The 27,914-nt window shown below is 41.1% G+C and overlaps 1 protein-coding gene across 7 annotated transcripts in view; it reads left to right on the top strand.

Moving 5' to 3' along the window:
* The window catches only part of HDAC8 (histone deacetylase 8), a 234,451-nt gene that overhangs the window by 204,304 nt on the left and 2,233 nt on the right, over window positions 1-27,914 (top strand). The window lies entirely within an intron of this gene.

Here is a 27,914-nt window from a genome sequence, read left to right as displayed (position 1 = left end):
CAACTCAATTCACTTTATCTACAATATTGTAAAGTTGTTTTGGCACCCATTTTCCTGTTTAATTGAATTTGTATATATGTGTGCATATCTTTTGGATCCTAATTATTTGCAGAGTTAAGAGGCTAAGAGTATCATATTGACCATCTCAGAGAGTGAAGTCCCCATGTTTATTCATATAATGACCAAGACAGCAGCAGTCCTCCTACCTTTGACTCCCTCGTTGGAATAGAATCCAGCATGAAAGGGAGGCTGTTCTGTGCCAGAGTTAGTCCGAGGGAACACATTATGTCCTAGGAGTCTTTGCTGAGGGTTATATTAAGGCCCCATCCTCTAGTAGAGCCCAGGCTGTGACAACAGCCAAGTCCTTAGGCAGGGATTCCACTTCCCAGGCTACTTTGGCCAGATAAAATTTTCTAAGCTCACAAGTCATAAACTTCTAAGATAACGCTCACAGCAATGCTTATTGCCTCTCTGGGGTGTCGAATAGCCCTCAGCCTTCTCTTGATCCTATAGTTTCAAGCCACCTCCCTCCAACCTCTCAGTGGGTACCGACCCCACAAGCCCTCACTTCCTAACTAAATCCTCCTCCCTTGTACAATCTTTAAGGCTTTTAAACTCTTTCTATTCCTGGCCCTTTTCCAGTCCTTCTCACTATGCTGCAGTCTTCATTAACACTAGTGCTCCCACCCTAGTTTCCTGCTGCCCCTCACAGACCCAGGACAACTTTCCTGTTTCCTTTGGGACTGATCCTGGACCAACTTCTCTTACCCCTCTTCCTTCAACCTTGCCATTTTCCCCCCATCCAGGCTTTAAATCCTGGTAGAGCACAGACAAAGCAATAGAAACAGAGAAACTAAAGCCTCTGCAGCTTCTTGTTCACACCTACGTATGTGCAGATATCTGTATGCCCTCATGCTTTCCTACACACGTACCCAGACACATATCTCCAGAGTGGTGACATCTTGCTATTGAGGAAATGGAAATGGCAAGCGAGAGAAGACATAAGGAAGGTAATTCAAAGGGAAGAGAACTAGGAAAGGTAAGAAACCCAAAAGAGCAATAAATTTTTAAAAGACTTGAGATAAAAGATTAGTTTGAGGGTTGGAGAAAAATAATAGAAAATCTTAGAGGACATGTAAGTTACATGTAAGTCAAGATTTTTAAAAGATCCTAACAGGTTAAAGCAATATTCTGATTATAGCACAATAAAATTAAACTGGGCAAAAATGTATGGACTAGGAATTAGGTCCTCAGAAGCATTGGACACATACAAGATGGGAAGATGTTGCTCAGCAGGATTTTGTCTGAAAGAGCTAGGGATTTTAGTCAACGCAGTTAGTGTGAGTCATCAGGACAAGGTGGCCTCCAGAGAAGTTGATGCAATATCAACCTCACTTTAAAAGAGCTCCAGACAAATAGGAGCATGCTGCTGGTCAGTTGGTATGGGGAAAGGACTATAGACCAGGGTCCAAGAGGTCTGGTTAGAGGAGCTGAGGCTTTTGGAAAAAAGAAGACCCAGGAGGATGTGGTCTTTACTTCATATCTCTGAAAGGCTGTCACAGTGCAGAGGGCATAGACAGAGGTTATGTAGTCACAGGGCACAGAGCTAGGGCCCATGGGTAGATATTATAAAAAGGCAAATTCTTATTCAATAGAAGGAAGAATTTTCTAACATTTAGCGGTGTCCAAAGTGGAGCAGGCCATCCAAAAAGGAATGAGGTCTCTGTTGGCAGAGACATACAAGTAGAGACTAGACAGTCACTTGGCTGTCATATAATACAAGGGCTCCTGCATTGATTATACTGGATTATTGTTAAGGTTTCTTCCATTCTTAAGATCCTAGGATGCTGTATGTTAAAAATGAGAAAATAGAAACACAACAAAAAGAATATGATGAGAGTGCAGAGGTTGGTAGATGAGTCATAGTTCTTGAGGGGGGAAGTAATACTGTGTACAGGAAAGAATTGATGAGAAGAAAATAAATTAAATGGCTGAGAGTGGGTGGGGAAGAGCCAGGGAGGGCGGACAGCAAGTAGAGTGGCTATAGAATACTAGGAATGCTCAGATTTTCCATTTAGCTATCTCTTTCATATTGACAAAATCTTGTGTTCTAGCCATGCAAATGAGCAGAGCACACAAGTCCAGGACCAAAAAGAAATTCAGCTAAACCTAGAAGAAATGAGGCTAGAAAGAAGTCTAAATGTTGCTATAAATGGCCAGGCTAACCTGCTATACTGAGACCATGCCCCTCCAGATGCATGCTGCCATCAGATAGTGAGTGTGTTGCCATGACAATGGCCAGTGTGGAAAAGCTGCTGAATTTTCTACATTCTGAAAGATTTTCCTGAACCTGCCTACATGACTGTCATTTGTTCTTGCATATAAAAACCTCAGCAAGGCTGGCCATTTCTCACTGTGTCTCTTGCCCTCCTTCCCCCATATTAAAAACAAAGGAGCGGGGAAGCATGGATTGATTTGGGAAGATGGGATGGCAATGATGGAGTGGATGGATTAAGCTCCACTCTATGGGAGGGAGTTTAGCCAGCATGTCTCATTGAATTTGTTCAGCCTTTGAGCTTGGGGTTTTTTCTCTTTCTCACCACATCCCTTGGAAGCACAAAAGATGGGATTTTTAGCCTACTGAAGATCAAACTTGGGAAGGCTCATCTTATAGAGATGTATTCTATATGCCACAAGTTGACTGGAGGGACAGGCAAATTTAGAACTCACCTTATCCCATCTTTACTGTCCATTAGTCTTTCCAAGAGGGAAAAAACAGACAAAAATAAAACCTTGGAGAGTCAATTCAAGCTGTTAGCTTCATACAGGAAAAAGCTATGTTTTGCTCTAACAAATTGCTCTTCTCATGCCAGTGAATCTCAAAGATATGTGTCAGTGTTCACAAGGAAGTGTGGATCGCTCGGCCTAGCTCATGCCCACTACTGTAAAATTATCCTCGCACCATCTTCATGTTCTCAAACTTGTTTGACTTTCCTCTGGTTGATGTACTCCAGAGGAATTGGCTCACAATGAACCTTATAGAGTTGGACTGGTGCTGATGTGATCAATCCCCATGGGTAGCTAGCTCCCCAAGCCCACCTGGCTCTACATGAGGAAACAAGGGTAGAGTTTTCTAGACCCTGGTATGGATAACATTTGAATCAAGTAAACGTCCCTAGGGAGCCACAAGCTTCTTATTGCAGCCCAGACCCAACCTTCTGTGGAGGAGTACAGAGGGAGAGGGAGTTGCACATGTGTGAGTATATGCTGGCATTGTAACTGGAGGTTATAACTCACTTGCTCTGAGTTCCCAGACTGTGCCCCAAGTTTTCCTGGAATAGAAAAGAAGACAAATAGGGCCAGGAGGTAAGGAGGAGGAGAAGGAGGGGGAAGACACAAGAAGGAAGAGAAGGCCTTGTGCACATCTGCCTTTTCTGACCCTTAATGAAGGAGGCTTAGTTAGCATCCTCTACAGTGCAGGGTTGGGAAGATGGATCAGCCAACTGATGTGGATGTAGGGGAGAGACAACATAGGTGAAATAAAAGAACAATAACTACTACTTATTTTACAGATGAGGAAACTAAGGCTCAGAGAGGATATGTAACTTGGCCAAGGTCACATTTGTTCGTTCATTCAGCAAGCAATTACTAAGCAAGTTCTATGTGCCACACACAGTGTGCTAATAGGTGGTAGACCGGTCTCTTTGAATTGGGGCTTTAGAGTCAGGCTTTTTGTCCTTTCCACTGGCCCTCATCTCTTTGCAGTGTTGCCCTGCTAAGTCTATTTGTCATACCTCATTTTTCCATTCCTATTTTTTTAACCACACCTACCCCTGCTTTTTCCAATTACTCCTAGTAAACCCTTCCTACCCTTCACTGCATATGTGGCATCTTCCATGTGGCTGATCCAAAACACCTGAAATCTGATGTCTCCTTGGAAATCAGCCAAGGGCAACACTTGAAATTCTGGCCTCTGACACAGGCCTTTCAGCCTTCTCTAACCCCCTGTCCCTGCCATGCTCCCATCACCCTACCATACTATTATTGAATCTTTTTACTCCATTCTGAACTGAATAGAGAAGTAAAAGTGAAGGACAAAAGGTGGAAGAAACCGACCCATCCAGCTCCTACTACCTGAAGTGTGTTGTGTTCACTAGCCTCACTCTGCTATTTACAGTTCCATGGCTCCAAGATGAAGCCCTTTGCACATCTACTGGTAATGTTCTCAGGAACACCATTGTACTGAGTGTAAGCAGCACCTCCTCTGGCAGTTTGAAGTCTGGGATTGACATTCTTCTAGGGACTAGCAATTGGGGCATCAGATCTGGATATGTCCAAGTCCTGCTGAAGCTCCAAGGAATTGCTGAAACAGTTCTCCTGCCTGGTGGGACTCTACACCATGGAAACTCAGCTTATTTCCACACCTTCTCTTGCTTCCTGAGAAGCCATAAGAATAAGCTGAAAGGCAGGGTTGGTCCCAAGACAGACCATTTGCTTTCAGGCTTCTTAGAAGGATTTGGAGCAGGATTGTGGAGGATATCTTGAGCCAATTTGCATGACTTCAGGTGAGGGTTTCTGTGATGTCCATCCCTTATCTCCTCTTGTCATCCCCTGTCCCCTCTTTATTCCTCTCTAGCCCACTGTGGTTCTTCCCCATTGCCCAGGTTCTTGTCTTGTTGTACTAAAGAGTGATAGATACTAAAGAGTGATAGAATTGGAAAGGTTTGTTGTTACTGTTGTTGTTAAACAGAAAGATAAGTTATAAAAATATCAGGGTACCAAGCTGGCTCAGTCAATAGAGCATGCAACTCTTAATCTCAGGTTTGTGAGTTCAAGCCCCATATTGGGTTTAGAGAGTACTTTAAAAATAGATAATTATAAAAGTTTTTAAAAATATATCATGCTTAAAATGTTATAAATTCTAAAATAAAAATGGAGGCTGTAAGCCTCCTACTTAAGTTATTGTAACCAAAGTTAACTTTGTATCTTTGTAACTTTGGTTACAGTAACTTAAACAGCTTTTAACAAACCATGAAAACCCTTGGCAGATTACTTATTAAGACTCAAAATACCTATACAAATACAGGAAGCAAGAACTACCATTATTGAAATTCAACTGTGTGACACCATGTGCTGGATTCTTTACATATATGATCTCATTTAATCTTCACAATTACCTCATGAGGTAGGAAACTTGTGTCCAAAGACACCATGTAACATGCCCATAGTCACATAACAAGTAAGTAGTGACCTCTGGAGTTGAATCCAGACCTAGTGCCATCTGCCTCTTAGCAGTATTGCTCACGTCTACTCATCATACCCTGTCTGCTTTTTTCAGTTGCCCCTAGTGAACCCTTTCCACCCTGCAATGTCTCCCAAAGTAAGGTTCTGAACCAGCTTAATTTTAAGAAGTATTATTGTGTCTCCACTTCAGAGCCAAACTAAATCAATCAATGGATATTTTTTGTAACCTCCCATGTTCTTAGTGCCATGAGAGGTATAAGAGAAGTTTAAAACATGGTCTCTGCCTCTATTAAACAGCTAAGAACTCTAGAGAAGGAGACAAAACTAACACCTTTAGACAGATCAGGATATAATAAGGCTGATACTATGTAGAAGTGGGCGAGTAAGACCTAAGGGAGACTGCTTTCAAAAGGCTTGGAGGATTTTAATTGATAATGGGGAAGTGTTCATAAGTGAGGGAAACTTGAATAGGTGGGATCCAGGAGCAGATTGCAACTTCCCTTGAATTTCCGGCTAAGGAGTCCATACTGGATACAATAAAGTGGGAGCCATTCTAGGTTCCAGGATTAGGACATAACATGATGCAGTGATATTTGGATGAATCGTGATATTTGGATGAATCATTCTAAGAGTGAGCCTGCAAGAGAGTGGACAAGAACAGTGGTAGTAGGATATTCCCTATCCTATTCCTCCCAAAATACCCAAGGGTTGTTTGGAAGAGAGTACCAAAAACACTTAGAAATAGGTCATGTATAGGGGATCAAAAAGAGAGGAGGAAGTAAAAATGATTCTGAGGTTTCCAGCTTGGATATCAGCTTGGATGGGGAGCTGTTGGAGGAGGGGGGATAGTTTTACAGAAACATATACTTGATATGTTCTGTTTTGATATTTTGAAGTTGAAGTATAATACAATGTCCCAAATACATCTACATGGAAGATTTGTTGCTGCCAACTAAAAAGAAATTTTTAGGGGCGCCTGGGTGGCTCAGTCGGTTAAGCGGCCGACTTCGGCTCAGGTCACGATCTCGCAGTGCGTGAGTTCGAGCCCCGCGTCGGGCTCTGTGCTGACAGCTCAGAGCCTGGAGCCTGTTTCAGATTCTGTGTCTCCCTCTCTCTCTGCCCCTCCCCTGTTCATGCTCTGTCTCTCTCTGTCTCAAAAATAAATAAACATTAAAAAAAAAAAATTTAAAAAAAAATAAAAAGAAATTTTTAAAGATAATTTGATGGTACAAGATTATTCTCAGAACAATATTAAGTGTAAAAAAAACAGGATACAAAATGAGTTAATACCAAATAGTCTCAGTTTTTTTAAATATACATAATGTATATGTGAGTGAGTATGTGGATATGCACAGAGAAACGTCAGAAGGAGATATAACAAAAATGCTAACAGTAGTTACTTTGGTGGTAGGATTGGAATTGTGGGTATTTTTGACTTGTTCTTAATTCTTTTTCTGTATTTTTCAAAATTTCTACCATGAGCATGTGTTGCTTTTTTATTCAGGAGAGAATTAATACATGTTTGAATTTTTAAATAATAATAATAATGTTTTATCAGACCTTATATCCCAATTTTTGGTTTACAAAATCTGGTCACTGCACCTGCACATTGCTGGAAAGATAGGGACTAGAGAGTGAGCATTTTACATGGCTCAGGTACTATTTCCTTTCTTAGGTACCTCTAGTAATTCTAGGGTGCTTCCATCTGTCTGCTCAAGGAAGCAGATTTTCCCTTGACTCATGCTGTAAAGCCTCTTCTGTCTAGTAGAAGGGTATAAAATCCAGATAGCTTCCTAGGACCATGTTCCTTTCCAAAATTCTCATTCACTCCAAAGCAGCTGTCTCAGTCTCAGTCTTTGTGACTTCTCTCTTCTGCTCCATTGATCTATGTGTTTATTCCTCCTCATAGTCTTGATTAGTATAGCTATATAATAAACCTTAAATCAGGGGTGCCTGTGTGGCTCAGTCGGTTAAGCATCTGACTTTGATTTCAGCTCAGGTCATGATTTCACAGTTCATGAGTTTGAGCCCCGCATCAGACTCTGCACTGACAGTGTGGAGCATGCTTGGGATTCCCTCTCTTTCTCTCTCTCTCTACCCCTCTCTCCTCCTCTTTCTTGCTTCTTTCTCAAAATAAACTTTTAAAAAGTAAATAAATACACCTTAAATCAGGTAGAGTGATTCCTCTTTCTTCCTTTTCAAAATTGTTTTAGCTTATACTAGTTTCTTTGCTTTCCATATATGCTTTAGAATAATCTTGTCTATGTCTACAAAATATCTTGATGTGATTTTGTTAGGAATCATGTTGAACAAGTATATCAATTTGGGGAGAATTGACATCTTTATTGTATTGAGTTTTCCAATCCATAAACATGGTTTGTCTCCCCATTTATTTAGGTCTTTTTTTAATTCCTTCTTCAGCATTTTATAATTTTCAGCATACAGATTCTAAACAGGTTTTATACGTTAGTTTTTCTCTTTTTGAGTTATTGTATTTTTTAAAATATTTTTAACGTTTATTTATTTTTTGAGAGAGAGAGAGCATGAGCAGGGAGGGGCAGAGAGAGAGGGAGACACAGAATCTGAAGCAGGCTCAGGCTCTGAGCTGTCAGCAGAGCCTGATGCGGGGCTCGAACTCATGAACCACAAGATCATGACCTGAGCTGAAGTCGGATGCCCAACTGACTGAGCCACCCAGGTGCCCCTTGAATTATTGTATTTATTTTGTTTTCCATCTGTTAATAGTTACTATATAGAAATACAATTTTTGTATATTGCACTTATATCCTGTGACCTTGCTGAATTCATTTATTATTTCTGTTTCTTAAGGATTCTTAGGATTTTGTACATAGATCACCACTCATCTACAAATAGAAACAGTTTTATTTCTTCATTTCTTATCTGTATGCTTTTTGTTGCCTTTTCTTGACTTATTGCACTGGCTTAGACTTCCAATATTATGTTAAATAAAAATGGTGAGAGTAGACACCCTTGCCTTGTTCCTTAACTTAAAGGAAAAATACTCACTCTTTCACCACTAAGAGTATGTTAGCTGTAAGTTTTCATAGATCTTTCTTATTAAGTTGAGGCAGTAACCCTTCATATTCCTGGTTTCATGAGAGTCTTTGCTATGAATGGGTGTTAAATGCAGCTTCTGCATCAGTTGATACTAATACTGATATATATGTAATTTTTCTTCTTTAGCCTTTTTTTTTTTTAAGTTTTTTTTTTCAACGTTTTTTATTTATTTTTGGGACAGAGAGAGACAGAGCATGAACGGGGGAGGGGCAGAGAGAGAGGGAGACACAGAATCGGAAACAGGCTCCAGGCTCCGAGCCATCAGCCCAGAGCCCGACGCAGGGCTCGAACTCACAGACCGCAAGATCGTGACCTGGGTGAAGTCGGACGCTTAACCGACTGCGCCACCCAGGCGCCCCATCTTCTTTAGCCTTTTAATATTGTAGATTACCTTGATTGATCTTCAAATTTTGTGGGGTTTTTTGTTCTGTTTTGTTTTTAAAGTATGGGGCACCTGAGTGGCTCAATCGGTTAAGCATCCAACTTTGGCTCAGGGCATGATCTCACAGTTTGTGAGTTCAAGCCCCATGTCAGGCTCTGTGCTGACAGCTCAGAGCCTGGAGCCTGCTTCGGTTTCTCTGTCTCCCTCTCACTCTCTGCACCACCCCCCCACTCACCCTTTGTCTCTGTCTCTCTCAAAAATAAATAAACATTAAAAATTTTAAAATACATAAATAAATAAAGTAGTCTTCATGCCCAACATGAGGCTTGAAATTACAATCCCCAAATAGAGAGTCATGTGCTCTATTGACTGAGCCAGCCAGTTGCCCCTGATCTTCAAATTTTGAACCAGATTGTATATCCAAAATAAACTCTATTTGATCATGGTGTACAATTTTTATATACATTGCTGAATTCTATTTGTTAATATTTTCTTGAGGATTTTGTTTCTATATTCATGAGAGATATTAGCCTATTATTTTCTTTTTTGTGCTGTCATCATCTGCTTTCAGTATCAGGCCAATAATGCCTTATGAGGTGAATTTGGGAATATTCCTTCCTCTTCTGTTTTCTGCAAGAGATAGGGTAGAATTGGTATCAATTCTCCTTTTTAGTAGACTTCTCCAGTGAGACCATCTGGGCCTGGAGATTTCCTTTTCAGGAAGTTTTTCATTTCTACCTTGATACCATTGTGGTCAGAAAACATGTGCTATATAATTTCAATTTTTTTTCAACTTGTTGAGGTTTGTTTTATGGCCCAGTATATGATCCATTTTGGTATATGTTCTATAAGTGCTAGAAAAAATATGTATTCTGTTGCTGTTTGATGGAATGTTCTATCAATGTTGGTTAGATCCTATTGGCTGATAGCATTATTGAGTTTTTCTATATCCTTAGTCATTATCTGTCTTGTTCTATTATCAATTGCTGAGAGAGGGATGTTAAGTCTCCAATTCTAATTGTGAATCTATTTCTCCTTAAGCTCTATCAGCTTTTGCTTCATTTATTCTGAAGCTCTGTTGTTTGATACATACACATTTCGATTGCTATATCTTCTTGGTAGATTGACCTTTTCACTATTATGTAATGTCCCTTTCTGTCCATGGTAATTTTCTTTGCTCTCAATTTTACTTTATCTGATATAAATATAGCCACTCCTGATTTCTTTTGATTAATGTTTGCATGGCATATCTTTTTCTATCCTTTTACTTTCAACCTGCTAATATCATATTTGAAGTGAGTTTCTTATAGATAGTATGTAGTTGGATCACTTTTTTAGCCACTCTGCCAATCTTTGTCTTTTAACTAATGTATTTATTTCATTTTCTTAGAGAGAGCACGAGTGGGGGAGAGGAGTAGAGAGAGAGAAAGAGAGAGAATCTTTTTTTAAGTTTATTTATTTATTTTGAGAACAAGAGAGAGTGGAGGAGGGGCAGAGAGAGATGGGGAGAGAGAGAATCCCAAGCAGGCTCTGCGTTGTCAGCACAGAACCCAATGTGGGGCTCGAACTCATGAATTACAACATCATGACCTGAGCCAAAACCAAGAGTTGGATGCTTAACTGACTGAGCCACCCAGGCACCCCATAGAGAATGAATCTTAAGCAAGCTCCATGCTCAGTGTGGAGCCCGACATGGGGCTTAATACTACAACCCTAGGATCATGACCTGAGCTGAAATCAAGAGTCAGATGCTCAACCAACTGAGTCACCCAGGAGCCCCATAACTAATGTATTTAGGCCATTTACATTCAATGTAATTTTGATATGTTAGGGATTAAATCTACCATTTTATTTTTTGTTTCTCTTTGTTCCTTCTGTTCACTCTCTATTTTATTCTTCCTCCTTCACTGTTGGCAACTTTATACCTTTGTTCAAATTTCATTTTTATTCATCTTTAGTGGTTTTGATTGTATCTCTCTGTGTAGGCTTTTTAGTAGTCACTCTGGGTATATATTATATATACATAATTTACCACAATCCACTGGTATCAACATTTTACCAGTTTGAGTGAAGTGTAGAAACCTTACCTACTTTAAGTCCTTTCCCCTCTCCTCTTTATAAGATAATTGTCTTAAATATTTCTTCTACATACATTTAGAACTGCATCAGTGTTATAATTTTTGTGTCAATCATCAAACATAATTTAGAAAACTGAAGATGAGAAAAATCTATTATGTTTATTCATATTTTTACTCTTTCCATTGTTCTTTCTTCCTTCCTGGTGTTCCAAGATACCTTCTTTTATCATGACCTTTTCATTTCAAAACCTTCCTTTAGCTATTCTGTTAGGGCAGGTGTGGTGGCAACAAGTGCTCTTAGTTTTCCTTCCTCTGAGAATATTTTTATTTCCCCTTCACTCCTGAAAAAAATGTTTTCATGGATCTAGAATTCTGGATTGACAGTTACTTTCTTGCACCACCTGAAATATATTTTACCACCTCCTTCGGGCCTCCATGGATTTTGATGAGAAAACCACTGTCATGTGAATATCTTTCCCTTATAGTAAGGCTTTGTTTCTGTTTTGCTGCTTTACATACTTTTTTTTTTTTAACTTTTCAGGAATTTGATTATGATGGGTCTTGGTGTGGATCTCTTTGTATTTATCCAGTTTGGGGTTCAGTCAGATTCTTGAATCTGTAGGTTTATATCTTTTGCCAAATTTGGGGAATCATTAGCTATTATTTCTTCAAATTCTTTTTCAGTCCCATTCTCTTTCTCCTTGTCCTCTGGAACTTTGGTGACATGAATATTAGATCTTTTACCATAGTTCCACATGATCCCTGAGGTTCTCATTTTCTCAGACTATTTTTTGTCTTTTATTCAAATTGGTTAATTTCTATTGTTCTGTATTCCAGTTTACTGATTTTCCTCTCCCACTTCTCTCCACTGTGCTGTAGAGCCCATCTGTTGGGTTTTTTCTTTCACTTATTGTATTTTTTAGTTGTAAAATTTCCATTTCGTTTTTCTTTATTTCTTCTATTTCTTTGCTGAGACTTATTCTCTCATTTTTTTTCAAGCAAGTTCATAATTGCTCAGTGAAGTATTTTTTTTTTTTTTTGGGACAGAGAGAGACAGAGCATGAACGGGGGAGGGGCAGAGAGAGAGGGAGACACAGAATCGGAAACAGGCTCCAGGCTCCGACGCGGGGCTCGAACTCACGGACTGCGAGATCGTGACCTGGCTGAAGTCGGACGCTTAACCGACAGCGCCACCCAGGCGCCCCGCTCGGTGAAGTATTTTTATGATGACCCCTCTAAACTCATTGTCAGGTATTTCCAACATCTATGTCATCTCTATGTTGGCATCCATTGATTGTCTTTTTCCCATTCAAGTTGGTAGTTTCCTGTTTCTTGGTATGAGTGATTTTCTATTGTATCCTGAAATTTTTAGGTCTTTTTATGAAATCTGCATCTTATTTAAATCTTCTATTTTAGCAGACTTCCAATAACATCATGCTTGCAAGAGAAGGGGGGGCACCACTCCATTACTTCCAGGTGGGGATAAAAATCTAGGTTCCCCACTCAGCTGCCATTGACAGCCTAGGGAGAGGTGGGGCATCTCATCTGCTAGACAGGAGTGGAAACTCAGGCTCCCCATTAGAACTCCACTGATACCATCCTGGCTAGGAATGGGAATAGCACTTCATTACTGCTCCCCATGTAGTCTCTAATGATGGCAATGAGTGGGCCTCCTTGCCATTGAGATAAAAGTTCTGGCTTTCCACTCTACCTTCTCTGACACTATTCTGGGTTAGAAGAGGAGCCTGGTAACTGTTAAGCTAATTTTTTATTTCAATGTTTCATACATGTAACAAATATATATTTGGTGTTAATATGTGCCAGGCACTATTCTGGGCACCGGTGATAGAGATGTAAATAGTAGGACAGGTAAGGGCACCTGGGTGGCTCAGTTGGTTGGGTGACCGACTTCGGCTCAGGTCATGATCTTGCAGTTTGTGAGTTGGAGCCCCGCGTCGGGCTCTATGCTGACAGCTCAGAGCCTGGAGCCCACTTCAGATTCTGTGTCTCCCCCTCTCTCTACTCCTCCCCTGCTTGCGCTCTGTGTCTCTCTGTCTCTCAATAATAAATGTTTAAAAAAACTTTTTTAATTTAAAAAAATAATAGGACACGTAAAGGTCTTGCCCATCATGGAGCTTACATTCTAGTGGGGAAGATAGACAATAAGCAAATGAATAAATATTTAATGTTGGTTACTGATAAATTTCAATGGGGTGCTATTTTAGATAGGTGGTCAGTAAAGGCCTCACTGAGGAAGTGACATTTGGGAATAGAGCTTAATGTAGTAAGGGAAGGAGCTTTGCAAAAATTGAGGTGAAAAACATTCTAGATGAAGAAAAGAGCAAGACCAAAGACACTATGGCAGGAATGGATCTGGTGTACAGTTGACCCTTAAACAATGTGACAGTTAGGGGCACCTACCCCCTACATACTTGAAAAACATCTACATATAACTTTGGTTTGTTTTGGTTTTTTTAATTTTTGTCTTTGTTTGGTTTTTGGTGTCCCTGGGTGAGCATGAATGCATATAGCTTTTGAATCCCCAAAAATGTAACTACTAATAGCCTACTATTGACAGAAAACTTACTGAAATGTAGTCGATTAATATATATTTTGTATATATGTTGTATACTGTATTTTTTCCTGTTTTTAAGTTTTTATTTTAATTCCCATTAGTTAACATACAGTATTATATTAGTTTCAGGTATACAATATAGTGATTCAACACTTTCATACATCACCTGGTGCTCATCACAAATGCACTCCTTAATCCCCATCACCTATTTAACCCAGCCCCCACCCACCTCCCCTCTGATAACCATCAGTTTGTTCTCTATAATTAAGAGTCTATTTCTAGATTTCTTTCTGTGTGTCTTCTTTTCCCTTTGCTCATTTGTTTTGTTTCTTAAATTCCACATATGATGAAATCATACTTGAAATTATATTTGTCTTTCTCTGACTTATTTTCTTAGCATTATACTCTCCAGATTTATCCATGTTGTTGCAAATGGCAAGATTTCATTCTTTTTTTGGCTGAATAGTATTCCAGTGTGTGTGTGTGTGTGTGTGTGTGTGTGTGTATACCACATCTTTTTTTATCCATTCATCAATTGTTAGATGCTTAGGCTTCTTCCATATCTTGGCTATTGTAAATAATGCTGCTATAAACATAGAGGTGCATTTATCCCTTTGAATTAGTGTTTTTATATTCTTACAATAAAGTAAGGTAGAGAAGAGAAGATGTTATTACAAAATTCATGAGAAAGAATAAATACAGGAGTGCCTAGGTGGCTCAGTCAGTTAAGCATCCAACTTTGGCTCAGGTCATGGTCTCAAGGTTCATGAGATCGAGCCCCACATTGGGCTCTGCACTGACAGCACAGAGCCTGCTTGGGAGTCTCTGTCTCCCTTGCTCTCTCTGCCCCTCCCCCCCTCAAAAATAAATAAACATTTAAAAAAAGAAAGAAGAAATACATTTACAGTATTGTACTGTAAAAAATCCATGTATAGGGGCGCCTGGGTGGCTCAGTCGGTTGGGCGTCCGACTTCAGCTCAGGTCACGATCTCGCGGTCCGTGAGTTTGAGCCCCGCATCAGGCTCTGGGCTGATGGCTCAGAGCCTGGAGCCTGTTTCTGATTCTGTGTCTCCCTCTCTCTTTGCCCCTCCCCCGTTCATGTTCTGTCTCTCTCTGTATCAAAAATAAATAAACGTTTAAAAAAAAATTTTTTTAAATAATAATAAAAATAAAAAAATTAAAAAATTAAAAAAATACATGTATAATTGGACCAAAGCTGTTCAAACCAATGTTATTCAAGGGTCAATTGTATATGTTTTAATGTGTATTGGAAAGAAATATAACTATCACATTAAACTCTGGTGATTTCACAGATATCACTTAGGATAAAGTTAAGTTTTTTTTTTTTTTTAACATTTTATTTATTTTTGAGACAGAGAGAGACAGAGCATGAACAGGGGAGGGGCAGAAAGGGAGGGAGACACAGAATCGGAAGCAGGCTCCAAGCTCTGAGCCATCAGCCCAGAGCCCAACGCGGGGCTTGAACTCACGGACCGCGAGATCGTGACCTGAGCTGAAGTAGGACGCTTAACCAACTGAGCCACCCAGGCGCCCCTAAAGTTAAGTTTTTTTAAAAAGTTGGTATACAGTCGGTTGAGCGTCCGACTTCAGCTCAGGTCACGATCTCACGGTTCGTGAGTTCGAGCCCTGCGTCAGGCTCTGGGCTGACGGCTCAGAGCCTGCAGCCTGCTTCCGATTCTGTGTCTCCCTCTCTCTCTGCCCCTCCCCCATTCATGCTCTGTCTCTCTCTGTCTCAAAAATAAACATTAAAAAAAATTTAAAAAAATAAAAATAAAAAAAAGTTGGTATAAAATAGGTTTCCACATAAGTGGTACGTAAATATGACAAATTTCTTGACAGTATTGAAGTTTGGGAAACAAATCTGTCTCTGAGGTAGATAATGTTATTAGCTCCATTTAACAGATGAGAGAACCAAGGCTTAGGAAGATTGATTAGTTTATGCAAGTTTAGAGCAAGTGAGCGAGCTGGAATTCCACTTAAGAAACTGAAGGTCAAGGGGCGCCTGGGTGGCGCAGTCGGTTAAGCGTCCGACTTCAGCCAGGTCACGATCTCGCGGTCCATGAGTTCGAGCCCCGCGTCAGGCTCTGGGCTGATGGCTCGGAGCCTGGAGCCTGTTTCCGATTCTGTGTCTCCCTCTCTCTCTGCCCCTCCCCGTTCATGCTCTGTCTCTCTCTGTCCCAAAAATAAATAAAAAAATGTTGAAAAAAAAAAATTAAAAAAAAAAAAAATAAATAAATAAAAAAAAAAATAAAAAAAAAAAAGAAACTGAAGGTCATGCCCAACTTTTAAAAGAGGAAATATGGAATTTTCCTTCTTCCTGGTGAGGGTTGCTGTTGTTATATACAACAAACCAAGGAATTTCAAAGACTAAGTGGAGACCTTTAATGTGTTTAATTTTTTTTCTGTTTTCCCAAAGTACATGCCTAAAGCAATTATATCACTTATTCCCCTCCAGCTTTTAGCTCTAAAACAATCAAGAGACAGGACACCTGGGTGGCTCAGTCAGATGAGCATCCAAATCTTGATTTAGGCTCAGGTCATGATCCCAAGGTCATGGGATCAAACCCCACATTGGGCTTCATGCTGAGGTGTAGCCTGCTTGAGATTCTCTCTTTCCCTCTGTCCCCTCTCTCCTGCTCATGCTGTCTATCTAAAATATTTTTTATTTTTTTTAATGTTTATTTATTTTGAGAAAGAGAGACAAACAACCAGGAGGGGAGGGGCTGAGAGAAAGGGGGAGACACAGAATCTGAAGCAGGCTCCAGGCTCTGAGCTGTCAGCACAGAGCCAAATGCAGGGCTTGAACTCATGAGCTGTGAGATCACGACCTGTGCCAAAGTCAGAGGCTCAACGAACTGAGCCACCCAGGCACCCCTCTCTAAAATAAATTTTTAAGAAATAAAATAATCAGGGGACAAAAGAGAAGTCAGAACTTATTAGAGAGGAGGCTCTTAACTATTAAGAACTAGCTGAGGGTTGCTGAAGGGGAGGTAGGGGGATGGGTTAAACCGGTGATAGGGATTGAGGAGGGCACTTGTGATGAGCACTGGGTATTGTATGTAAGTGATCAACCACTAAGTTTTACTCATGAAACTAATATTACACTATATGTTAACTAACTAGAATTTAAATAAAAACTTGAAACAGTAAAAGAATAAAGTAAACTGCACTTTTCTATTAAAAAAAAGAACTTATTAGAGAAAATAAGGTAAAACACTCAGAGTTCTGGGATGCTTTACTGTTGACAATTCCCTCAGTCTACCTGGAGACCCTTTAACCAACTGAGATTCAGGTACTGTCTTTAGCGTAGCTGCCAAATCCAGCAGTGCCAATAGGCATTTTATGCCAGAGTAAACAGGCCCAGCCTCCATGGCCTTGATGCTGAGGGACAGTCTTTGCAGGACTCTCACCACAAAGTTCCAAGGCAAGCTCTACAGATATCCCATCCTCCGGACTCCTCTGCTATACCTGGACAGGGACATCTGCAAGCTACAGTCAGGCCACCAAAGGAGCTCTCAGTGTTTTAAGAAAGAGAAGCATCTTTATAGGCTTCTGGTTTACCCACATCCTTCTGCCCCTATGCAGCTCCAAGCATATTTTGGAGGGAGATTTCATAAAGATTTCGAAATTGAGTTAGAATTTCAAGTCTATTGTGACATGCAAATTAGTCCTGCTTGCCCGTTGGCAGCAATGCAGCTGAAGTGCCTAGAGACGGGCCATAAAATGAAAACATCAAAGTGATTAAATGTGCCCGAAGAGCATAATTGAGTGCATGAATAAGAGAAAATAAAACAAATTGATTTTCTCCAGTGCCAGAAAAACAGAATAATTGAGAACAAAATAATAGACTTTGAAGTAATCAAAATGAGGAATGTACCATAGTGACATAGAAACAGCCAGTTGTGGGGGAGATTTATTGTGTTTCTGTTATCATTTTTACAACTTTAATTTCATTAGCTAATAAATACAAATCAATTGAAAAATCAGTCAACCAGAAAGAAGGCAGTCCCAAGCCAAGATTTTTATTCACATCTCTAAAACAGGCTGAGGCAGTGATCCTTAGTCTATTTTCATAGGCACACATATCCCCTGTGAGCTGGAAAACAAGTTCTGGGAGGCCTCTCTGCTTTGGAGGTGATGATGTTCTGTTCTGCCAGTTGCTTTCCACATTATAAGCTTACAGATTCAACTTTCAAAAGGGTGACTTTTATACCCTGCCAAGATTTCCAACAGAATTGCTTGAGTACGGCATCTTGGTTTACAAAGATGACGTTTTCGTGGCACTGACCAGCTCCTATGGTCTTGCACTGGGTCTTTCTGAATTTGCGCAGTGGAGGCAGCGGCAGGTCCAGCAACAACAGCAGGATTACCTGCCACTCTTCAATACTGATGAGCATCTGTGGCTCACTGCTACCATGGTCATCCCCCAACCCCCTTACGCCCTCCCCTCCACACACACATGCTCATGTGCAGTACATGAAGATCTATTCTAAAACACATAAAGGCCAGCAAGAGTATGACACCCCTTTGGTTTCCAGCCTGGCAACCATGATGCTGGGGAAATCAGGGGAGGGAAGCTGGGCTGGGAGACTTCTCATGCTGACTGTAGCAACAGAGCACTGGGGACAGCAAGCTATGCTGGGACCAGGTGTTGGAACGTCACACAGCAAGCATGAGATCAATGCAGAACTATTTTTATGGCTCCTCCAAGGAAAGAATCCATCCACCCTACTCTTCAGCTGTTCATGGCTGGGCTCGGTGGCCCTTCACCTCAGGATCCACAGTGGTGGCTAATGTGACTCAGATTGCAGTTTTTCCTTTCACAGACCCTTGAGCTGCTCTGGCAGCTGTTGGCACTTCCAGATGTTCATGACACACCCTACCTTCAGGGCTCCACAGTTAGCAGCCATGCCTTTGGCTCCAGTAAAGGTCTTTGGGACCATTGGGACTGTAAACCGTGGTCTACAGGGGGAGTTGGCAGTGCTGAGACTGGCACTACTTGCTGGCTCAATCAGGATGGCATAGTTAATACATTGTGACTGCCAGGCAATTTGTGCTGGAAAATTTATCTTACAGGAAGCACCTAGATGCTGAAAGGAGTCTCTCTGACCTTCTGGTGACATCCAAGGCCTAATCATGATGTGCATTGAGGTGAACAGGGAATGTTAGCATTTAGCTCCTTTGTGCAAGAGAAAAGTTTATCCCCACTTCAGGCCTAAAACCCCAGCTTCCATTTCCCACTGGTGTTTGGGTGGAGCAAAACGGAGCAAATGAATTTCACAACTCTAAAGCATTATACAGATGTAAGGCTGTGTTATTCTTCCTGCCACTGCTATTCCCATTATCCTGGATTTCCCAGCCCAGAATTTTTGTCTGAAAAATATGGAGAAAGCACATGGACCAAGGAACCTGGAGCTGCGACTCCAAAACGGCTGGAAGGCATTGCCCAGCCCAGCAGATAAAGCACTCTAGGCCAAGCTCCACAGACTGGCTAGCAGACAAGCAGCCCACTCCTGTGATGTCACCTCTACAGTTACTTGTGCCTATCCCTCCACATGGAGCCAGCAGATTTAGGCACAGGAGGGGAGAAAAAATGAATCATAAGCTATTTTAGAAATTACTTCAATTCTGTTTGAGACTGCGGTAGTCCCTTGCAAGCTAAGACCAGAAGCTTGGTGGGATTAATCCACAGCCTCAAGTTCTAATTCAGGTCAGAGGCAGACAAGTGGTAATTGGTGGTTATACTTAATTGTCATTGAAAGGCTTCCTGATGACAGGAGGGATCTACATTCCAAGGCAAGCAATACAGTTGATAATTAAGAGCTTAAATTAAATCAGCCATCCATATCAGCACATGCCCAAGGCTTGTAGAAATCTCCTGTTCTGCCATTGTTCCTAGGTAGAGTGTGAGACCCTCAAGCATGATTAGGAGGGTAGCAGCTGGAAAACTTCCTCTAGCCCTAGACTGTGCTAGATGGGCCTCCTCACCATCTTAAAATCATTCAGAGACTCCCCATAGCTTCTAGGGTAAGGCCAAAGCCTTCTAGGTCCTTGGTGATCTGGCCTCAGACCATCCCTTCAACCTCATTGCCTGCCTTCCATGACCCTCATCCTGTGTTCTGGCCACAAAAACTTTGAAGTTGCCTTTATGTAAGTCTGGAACATTCTCTCCTCCTTGCCCTTAAAGGTGCTGCCTCCTCTGTGAAGCCTTCCACACCCTTTCTTTATATGCCCTAAGCACTCTGTACAGACTGGTATTTTATTACCTTGTTATGGACTAGGATGTGTTTGCCTCCAAAAGTGCCTTCCTCACTGGACGGAGAACTTCTTGAGGGCAAGAACTATTTTTCGTTCTCCTCTGTGACCTCAGCACCCAGCACAAGGTCTAGCCCATTGTAGACAACAGTAAAGATTTGTGAAATGAATGGACAGAGACAGGGACCAAATTGGGTTGAGGGAGCTGGATGGCAGGGGGTGGGTGGGGTACTATCCACTATTCTCAGATACTAGAGGCAGAAGAACAGCCTGGGCACCAGCTGTCCAAGAGCAATCCCTACAGTGACTTTTCCCAAAATGTGCCTCACATACCTCTGTATGAGAGAAAATTTGAGGTGACACAAAGATATTTTCCATTTTAATAACTATATGAATTTTAATGTATTTTTAATGTTTATTTATTTTTGAGAGAGAAAGAGACAGAGCATGATTGGGGGAGGGGCAGAGAGAGGGAGACACAGAATCCAAAACAGGCTCCAGGCTCTGAGCTGTCAGCACAGAGCCCAACGCGGGGCTCAAACTGGTCAACCAAGAGATCATGACCTGAGCCGAAGTTGGACACTTAACCAACTGAACCAGCCAGGTGCCCCTAATGTATGTTTTAAAATGTACTAAACACATCAAGTCCGTTGATGATGATGATGATGATTACTACTACTTAGTATAGATGAGGCCCAAATAGGTATTAAAAATTCTAAAGTGAGCTGATATAAAGAAAAATATTGTCACTATCAATACAGGTATGACAACATACCTGAAAGAGGTACCCATATCATGGAAGTTTGGGAAACACTTTTCAAAAGTCCTAAATTTACTTCTGTGTTCCTCTGTGGTGCCACTCGGCCTCCAGGTACTCTGGGATCACCCCAGCATTCCTCCAAACTGCTATGACACTGATTTTCTTCAGAAGTCATTTGCCACTTGGCCTGGTGGCATGGATGCTCCTTTTGTAAGCATATGTTGGCTCTCCCCAAGCACATTTATAAGAGGCTTAAGAGCAATGACCAAACTTTAAGCTCTGTGAGCTGAATAGGAAAGTGCTTCATCAGCTGCCCTATAGATCTACAGATGTCCATTTCTTCAATGAATATTTTTGGGCACCTATTATGTGCCAGGAAGTGTTGAGGGTGCTAAAAGTAGAGTGATGAACAAGACAGACAAAGGTTCTGCCCTCATAGAGCTTGTGAGTGGATACAGACATAGTCAAATAAACACACAAGATGTTTTCAGTGTGCTAAGTCCATTGAAGAAAACTAAACACAATAATGTGACAGAAAATAGTGACAGGGTGGGGGTGGCCACATAGATTGGCATTCACAAGGCCTCTCAGAGATAACTTTTATTTCAAGAGAGAGAGAGAAAGAGTGCACAAGTGGTGGAGGGACTGAGAGAGAGGGAGACAGAGAATTCCAAGCAGGCTCCACACTGTCAGTGCAGAGCTGATGTGGGGCTTGAACTCATGAACTGTGAGATCAAGAGTCAGCCACTCAACCAACTGAACCACCCAGGCCCCCCAGAGATAACTTTTGAATTGAGACCTAAATCATGAGAAGAGTCAGAAATGGGACTATCCAGGGACAGAACATTCCAGGCAGAAGGAACAGCAAATGCAAAGAAGGGGAAAACCCTAAGGGGGAAAAATGACTCGTGTGTTCTAGCAACACAAAGAAGCCCTATGTGGCTAGAACAGAGTAAGCAAGAGGGTAGTGGTAAGAGACAGGAGATAGGCACCAGAACCTTCAGGGCTTGGCAGCTAAGTAGTTTGGATTTTATTCCAAGTGTGATTAGAAGCCATAGAAGATTTTGAACATAGAAGTGATGTGGTCTGACCTAAGTTTTAACAAAACACTCTAGCTGCTATATAGAAAATAGGCTGTAGGGAACAAAGATGGAAGCAGAGAGACCAATTTTGAGACTATTAGGGTTGTCCATGCAAGAGGTGATAGTGGTTTGGAGTAAAGTTAGAGCAGTGAAGGATGGACAGAAGTGGGTGGATTTGGAACCTATTGTGGAGGTAGAATTGACAGGACTCGCTAATGGATTGAAAGGGAGGTTGTAAATGAAGGAGGAAATACAGATGACCCCTAGTCAATGTCACAGAGAAAAAAAAAGCCCAAGGAACTGTTCCATATCTGCACTGTCCAATATAGTCACCATTTGCCACACATGGCCATTTAAATTGAAGTTAATTAAAATTAAATAAAATTTAAAATTCACCTCCTCACTTGCATTAGCCATATTCCAACCTCTCAATAGCCACATGTAACTAGTGCTACCATCTTGGGCGGCATAGATATAGAACAGTTTAATCATAACAGGAAGTTCTATTGGACCATGCTGCTCTATATTTTAAAAAGTAAAGAATACAAGAATAAAAAGACAAGCCACAGACTGGGAGAAAGATTTGCAAAATGAATATCTAATAAAGGATGGGTATACAAAATATACAAAGAACTCTTAAAACTCAACAATAAGAAAACAATAACCCAGGGTGCCTAGGTGACTCAGTCATTTAAGCATCCAACTCTCTTCGTTCTGGCTCAGGTCATGATCTCTCAGTTCATGAGTTCAAGCCCAACATCGGGCTCTGCACTGATGGCACAGAACCTGCTTGAGATTCTCTCTCTCCCTCTCTCTCTCTGTCTCTCTCTCTGCCCCTCCCTCTCTCTCTCTCTCTCAAAATAAACATTTGTTTAAAAAAGAAAACAATAACCCAATTAACAAATGGGCCAAAGACTTTAACAGACACCTCACCAAAAAAAATAGACAAATGGCAAGTAAGAGTATGAAAATATGCTCAGTATCATGTCACTAAGGAATTGCAAATTAAAACAATGAGATACCACTACATGCCTATTAGAAGACCTAAAACCCAAAACACTGACAGCACCAAACACTGATGAGGATGTGGAAAAACAGCAACTCTCATTCATTGCTGGTGGGAATGCAAAATGGTACAGCCACTTTGGAAGACAACTGTCAGTTTCTTCCAAAGGTTTTTTTAAGTTATTTATTTATTTTGAGGGGGGAGGGGCAGAGAGAGAGGGAGAGAGTCCCAAGCAGGCTCTGCACTGTCAACACAGAGCCCAACATGAAGCTCGAACCCACAAACTGTGAGATCATGATCTGAGCTGAACCCAAGAATCAGACGCTTAACCAACTAAGCCACCCAGGCGCGCCTCTTCCAAAGTTCTAACATACGATCTAGCAGTCACACTCCTTGCTAGTTACTCAAGTTGGAAATTCATGTCCAACCAAAAACCTGCATATGAATATTTATAATTGCTTTATTCATAATTGCCAAAACTTGGGAGCAACGAAGATGTCCCTCTGTAGATAAATGGATAAACAATTATGATATAGCCAGACATGGAATGTTTGCCAGTGTTAAAAACAAATGAACTCTCAAGCTACAAAAAAGATGTGAAGGAAACTTAAATGCAATTGCTGAGTGAAGGAAAACAGTCTGTAAAGGTTACACACTGTATGATTTCAACCATATGACATTCTCAAACAGGCAAAACTACAGACAATAGAAAGGTCAGTGGGTGCCAGGGCTTTGGGGAAAGGAAGTGACGGATGAATAGATGCAGCACAGGATTTTCAGGGCAGTGAAGCTATTCTGTGTGATACTGTAATGGTGGATACATAACGTTATACACTTAAGTGTCTGACTTTGGCTCAGGTCATGATCTTGTGGTTCATGGGTCTAAGCCCCGTGTCAGGCTCTGTGCTGACAGCTCAGAGCCTGGAGCCTGCTTCAGATTCTGTGTGTGTCTCTCTCTGTGTCCCTCCTCCACTTGCATTCTCTGTCTCTCTCTCAAATGAATAAATAAATAAATAACATTATACACTTGTCAAAACTCATAGAATTATACAACGAGAGTGAACCTTAACGTAAACTATGGATTTTACTTGATAATAATGTGTTAATATTCATTCCTCAATTATAACAAATGTACCACACTAATGCAAAATGTTGATAATAGGGAAAACTGTCTGCTAGGGGAGGCAAGAGGCAGGAGGATATGAGTATTCTTGGTACTTGCTCAGTTTTTCTGTAAACCTAAAACTAAAGTGTATTAATTAAAAAAAAAAAAAAAGACTAAAGAAAGTGCTCACCAGCACCTAGTGCCTGGCAAAGAATACATACTCCATAAATGTTTATTGAATAAATGCATGAACAAATGAGTCAGTTGATCGATGAATCGATAGAACCCAGGCCTCCTGAGTCCTGCTTCAGTCCTCCTTCTTCTACATCAGAGGTGGAATGATCATATACTTTGTTGTCCAAACCGAGATATTTGAGGGTAAAATGGGGTGTTGTAGGTGGAATCCAGAATTGTCACAGAGATAATCCAAACATCACAAACTGGGAGACTATGAGCCACATCTTGCCTCCAAAGTTGTTTTATTTGGCCTCACATATTGATATCTTAAAAAATGAAAATTGGGGCACCTGGATGGCTCACTTGGTTAAGCCTCTGACTTTGGTTCAGGTCATGATCTGGTAGTTTATGAGTTCCAGCCCCGCGTCAGGCTCTGTGCTGACAGCTCAGAATCTGGAGCCTGCTTCAGATTCTGTGTCTCCCCCTCTCTCTGCCCCTCCCATGCTCATGCTCTGTCTCTCTCTGTCTCTCAATAATAAATAAACAGTTTAAAAAAATTTTTAAGTGTAAATCAATTTTCCATATTTAACACTGCAGAAACTTTACATAAAAATGTGAATTTCTGGGGCACCTAGTTGGCTCAGTCAGTTAAGCATCCAATTCTTCTTTTTTAATGTTTTTATTTTATTTTTGAAAAGGAGAGAGAGACAGAGCATGAGTAAGGGAGAGGCAGGGAGAGAGGGAGACACAGAATCCAAAGCAAACTCCAGGCTTCAACTGTCAACACAGAGCCTGATGCAGGGCTTGAACCTGCAAACCGTGAGATTATGACCTGAGCCAAGGTTGGAGGCTTAACTGACTGAGCCACCCAGGCATCCCTTTTTTTTTTTTTTTTTTAATCATCCAACTCTTGATTTCAGCTCAGGTTATGATCTCACAGTTCATGAATTCGAGCCCCACATCGGGCTCTGTGGTGACTGCATGGAGCCTGCTTGGGATTCTCTCTCCCTCTCTGTCTCTGTCCCTCTCCTTCTCTTTCTTTCTCAAATATACTTTTTAAAATTGTGAAGTTTTAATCTCTCTTGGAAAATAGATCTGGTCACACTAGGACCAACTTCCTGCTCAGTAGTAAATGTGAGACTGGGTAGCAGCTGCCTCTTTTGTGAAAATGTACCTTCCTCTTTGCCACAAACCCCACCATTCCCTGTTGAATCTCCTACCACACGCCAAGTGTGAGTTTCCATTTATCATCTCACATATGCTGTTTTGCTTTTGTTTTCTTTTGTAATAGAAGAAAAGAGGGAACTATTGCTTCTATTCAGGTCATGATTGAAAATAAGAAAAAGAACAAAGGATCAAGAAGGCTCCATATGTCTTGCCCTAAATATGCTTTACTCACATACAGTACATCCTTGACCTCTATAAGCATTTACATTTGCCTCCTCTGGTCTGTACTCTGTCTTCCCAGGCCCTAGACCATGCTGGCCTTTAGAATTTTCTCAGGCTGCCACCCACTGCTGGAAAAGCTAGATGTAGGGGGGAAACAATGGGCATTATTTAAGCTTACATTTTTATTGTTACCCAAACTCAATATTGCTCATCATCAACTTTTGGTGGAAATTATTTCTGTTGTTTTTTTTAATTGCCTCCAAATGTAACTGGAGAGTGAGACAGAACACCAGAGAATACAGCACCCACCTTTCCTTTCTGTGAACATTTGTTGGAGTACTCAGACATGAAATTTTGTTTATCTGTACATTCACTCAGTCATCAAGCTCTGGCTACACTTACAGATGGAAGGACCCCTAGCTTCAGCATCAGGATCCCCTATAGGTTTTCCTCAGAAGAAGCAACAATACAAGCAAAGGCCCACATGGAGATGGGAAAGTATGGATGGGGCAAATTTAAGCTAAGGGGTTGGACTTCATTTATAGGTAGTGAGGAGCTGCTGAAGGATTTTCGGAGCAGAGAAGGCATGTGAACACAGCTACCAATGGTGTGCGGGACAGCTCCAGAGGCAGGAGCAGCAGTTAAGAGACTATTGCAGTGACCTGAGTGATGAGATACGTGACTAAGTTGGGGAGGGTGGAATAGAAAGGAGAAGACGGAGGTGGGGAGGAGCGCCTGGGTGGTTCAGTTGGTTAAGCATCCGACTTGGGCTCAGGACATGATCAAGCGGTCCGTGAGTTTGAGCCCAGTGTTGGACTCTGGGCTGACAGCACAGAACCTGGTTGGGATTCCCTCTCTCTCCCTCTCTCTGCCCCTCCCCCGCTTGCTCCCTCTAGTTCTCTCTGGACCAAAATAAATAAATAAACATTAAAAAGAGGAAGGGGAGGACAAAGTTGAGAGCCATCTTGAGATTAGGCTTGGCAAATCATTAGACATGGAGGAGGCTTGAACCAAGAGATGAAGAATCAAAGATTATCCAGAGATGATGAGCCCTAGGGGTTTAAAACACCAAAACTGTGATCCAAAAAATTAAATTTTGTTTTGCAACAGTTAAGAGAACAAAAAGACAAGTTACATATTGAGATAAAATATTTTCAAATCGTGCACCTAACACAGATGTGTATCTAGAATATATAAAGAACTCTCCAAACTCAACAGTAAAAAAACAATCCAATCAGCAAAAGACATGAAGGGGATATACAAACCACAAATAAGCACCTGAAAAGATGTTCAACATCATTCATCATTAGGAAAATGCAAATTGAGACCACAGTGAAAGATCTCTACACACATATAGGAATGGCCAAAATAAAAACTGGTGAAACCACCAAATGCTGACAAAAATGCTGAGAAACTAGATCCCTTATACATTGCTGGTGGAAATGCACAATGGTATGACCACTCTAGAAAACAGTTTGACAGTTTCTTATCAAACCAAGCATGCAAATACCATATGATACAGCAATTGCTCTCTTGGGCATTTATCCCAGAGAAATGAAAACTATGGTCACAAAAATTTCTACATGGATGTCCATAGCAGCTTTATGTGTAATAGCCCCACACTGGAAACAATGCAGATGCCCTTCAATGGCTGATGCACACTCTGGTGCATCCAGACCATGGAATCCTACTCTGCGGTAAAAAGGAACAAACTTAACATACAACTTGAATGGATTATAAGGGCCGTATGCTGAGCAAAGAAAGCTAATCTCAGGGGCGTCTGGGTGGCTCAGTTAAACGTCCAACTTTGGCTCAGGTCATGATCTCACAGTTCATGAGTTTGAGCTCCACATCGGGCTCTGTGCTGACAGCTCGGAACCTGGAGTCTGCTTTGGATCTGTTTCCCTCTCTGTCTGCCCCTCTACCGCTCATGCTCTGTCTCTCTCTCTCTCAAAAATAGATACATATTTTAAAAAAATTATGAAAGAAAGCCAGTCTCAAAAGGTCATATACAAAATTATAGAACTGGAGACCAGATTGATTGTTAGAGGTTAGAGATTAGAGGGGAGTTACTGTAACAAGGTACCATGAGGGGAATCCTTGTGGTGATGGGATAACATTCTGTATCTTCTTGTGGTGGGGATTACACAAATCTACCTGTGATAAACCTGCAGAGAACTGTACATTTACAGACACACACACACACACACACACACAAATGTGTGCATGTAAAACTGGTAAAATCTGAATGTGGTCTGTGAATTGTACCAATATCAATTTCCTGGGTTTGATATTTAAATAATCATTATGAAAGATGTTGCCACTTGAAGAAACTTATTGAAGGGTACCTCTTGGTATTTTTTTCAACTTCCTATAAATCTATAATAATTGAAAAATTAAAAAGTTAAGTACTCCCCCAAAAAGGAATAAGTTGTTGATACACCTAAAAGTTTGCATGACACACAAAGGAAGTGTGCTGCATGAAAGAAGCCAATCATAAAAGGTTACACACTGTGGTTTTTTAAATTTTTTAATGTTTATTTTTGAGAGAGAGAGAGAGAGTTAGAGAGAGAGAGAGAGCACAAGTGGGGGGGTGGGCAGAGAGAGAGAGAGACACAGAATCCAAAGCAGGCTCCAGGCTCTGAGCTGTCAGTGCAGAACCCAATGCGGGGCTCGAACTCAAGGACCACGAGATTGGACAGTCCTGTGTTGGACGTTTAACTGCCTGAGCCACCCAGGTGTCCCTACACTGTGTTTATTCC

Source organism: Neofelis nebulosa, chromosome X (assembly GCF_028018385.1).
Source record: "Neofelis nebulosa isolate mNeoNeb1 chromosome X, mNeoNeb1.pri, whole genome shotgun sequence".
NCBI classification, from domain to species: domain Eukaryota; kingdom Metazoa; phylum Chordata; class Mammalia; order Carnivora; family Felidae; genus Neofelis; species Neofelis nebulosa.
This window is presented reverse-complemented; position numbering and strand designations above follow the sequence as displayed.